Source organism: Ursus maritimus, unplaced genomic scaffold, assembly GCF_017311325.1.
Source record: "Ursus maritimus isolate PB19 unplaced genomic scaffold, ASM1731132v1 scaffold_6, whole genome shotgun sequence".
NCBI classification, from domain to species: Eukaryota; Metazoa; Chordata; class Mammalia; order Carnivora; family Ursidae; genus Ursus; species Ursus maritimus.
In genome coordinates this window covers 80,899,980-80,902,106 of record NW_024426774.1, presented here as the reverse complement: position 1 = coordinate 80,902,106, position 2,127 = coordinate 80,899,980, and positions in this window count along the sequence as shown.

Genomic DNA, 2,127 nt, shown 5'->3' with positions numbered 1-2,127 from the left:
GGGGGGGGGTTAGAATCGGAAGGAAAATGAAGAGGGGAAAAAAATCATGAAAAATAGCAACCTACCCACTTCACCTAGTACTGCGTTGTGTTGCCGCCCTCCCCGCCCCCCACCCCGGTTCCAGAGATTTGTAAAGCGCGCGGCGTAGAAGCACCATTCATGCTAATACCTATAGGCAGATGTATCCCCAGTGGTTTCAAAGTTTCCTTTTTCCTTCACCAGCCGGCCCCCGTCTGTGTCTCGGCGGGGGTGGAAAGGGAGAGCTCGCATCGCCAAGGGCTCGGGTCGTGGCCACGCTCCTTGGAAATCCGCCACCGCAACTTTCTGCAGCCGCTTTGCGCCGGCGGCGTCCCCCTTTGTTTAAGTTCTCGGATGCCATCATCTGGGAAACCTGCAGCCCAGGACCAGCGCGGTGCCCGCGCGTGCGAGACGGACCGCTCGCTGCCGCGGCTCGCTGTCTCCCCCACCCCCTCTCTGCCTCTCCGTGCTCCCTCCCTTTTTCCCTCCCCCCTCCTTTGGGATTCAAGCAAGTAGAGAGCGTGTCCTTGTGTGTTTGGAGGGTGCCGGTCAGCAGAGCCCTGCGATGTATTTGAAAAGCAATCAGCTCGACCTTTCCCCATAGATCCATCGTAACTGTATATTCCACCCCAGTGGCTCCGGGAATTCCCATTGCAGCAGGAGCCGGCCTAAAGAACCAGGATCCACTAACCGCGCCCTCCACCGCTTACATTATGCGTGTGTGTGCATAAGTATATATATATGTGTGTGTGTGTATATATATATATATATATATATATATTTTCCCCTCTATGGTTATTAGTGGTGTTTTGCTTGCTCGCTATTCTTAGACACAGTGGTGCTTTTTCTTTCTTTTCTGTTTCAGATGGGTTTGCGTAGTGGATGGGCTGGCGGCGACAAACGCTTTCTCAGCCTCAGCTGAAAGAGTTAAGGGGGACGGGAGGGGGCGCGCGCAGGGTAGGCGGGAGAAGTGGGGGTGGGGGGACGCAGCCAAGCGGAAACGCTGCACAGAGGAACCTCAGCGAACCAAGAAAAAAGAGAAAGTGGCAACGAAAACAAGGGCAAATTGAACCCTCCTTGGGGATTTCCAATGAACTAACCCAACTCGGACATTCAATAAATACATCGTTCCTAATGAGTGTGCGTGGGCGTGCACCCCGCACCCCTGGATGCGGGTGAGCCAGCCCTGCGCCCGCCGCCCCCAGCCTGCTCCTCCAGCCGGCAGTCCTGAGCTCCAGCGGCGCCCGCCGCCGAGCGGCGGCCCTGGAGATGGGTGCGGAGCCGCCGGGGTGCTCCGATTAAACTGTGAACGGGGCTGCCCTCTCCCGATGAATAATTCCTCTGGCTGAACGCAGTTAGGTGAACTCAGTTAAAGCCAGAGCTCTCCAGCCCAGCCGCAAGCTACGCCTTTGCGTGATCTCAAGATTAACAGTAGACGCGTAGGATTTATGTAGGATCTCGTCCAGCTCCTGCTTGCCGGGTGAGAGATACCGTCGTAGGTAGGTTTTTAGCAAAGCCATTATTGCTAAGGGACAGATCTGAAAGGCAGCCGTAACCAAACCCCAAACAGAACGGATTTTTTCCCTCTACGTCCCCCTAAGGTTCCTTTTTTATATTTATGTATGTGTATATGTATATATAAAAGATGGAACACAGATTTCATTGAATAAATCTGAGATCTCCAGGTGCAGACGTTTGAATAGTCGGTGCCAGCACCCCGTGTTTTCCTTTCCTGCCGATTTTGCTTGGATCCGGCTCAAAAACCGAGAGAGTCTCGTGGTTTTGTTTACACTGAATGGGGAGGATAGGAACAGAGCCATGGGGCCGCCTTTCATTAATATACAGTGAGGATTTTGTCTAAATTACTGCTATGAATTTCACAGTACACGCTTTCAAAAGCAGTCTCAGGTGGCCTGATGAAACGTGATAACGCCTCTGAACGCAGATCCACTTTCTTTCTTTTCAAGGAGGGTGTGTGTGCATATGGGAAGCCCCCCAAAACGCTGTTCTCCTCGATAACAGAAATCCACTTCTGTTCCGAGGTCTGTCCCCTTCGTCCTCCCCCCTTTCCGCGTACTTAGTTCTCGAGTCGCTCCCCGGCCTCCCCCC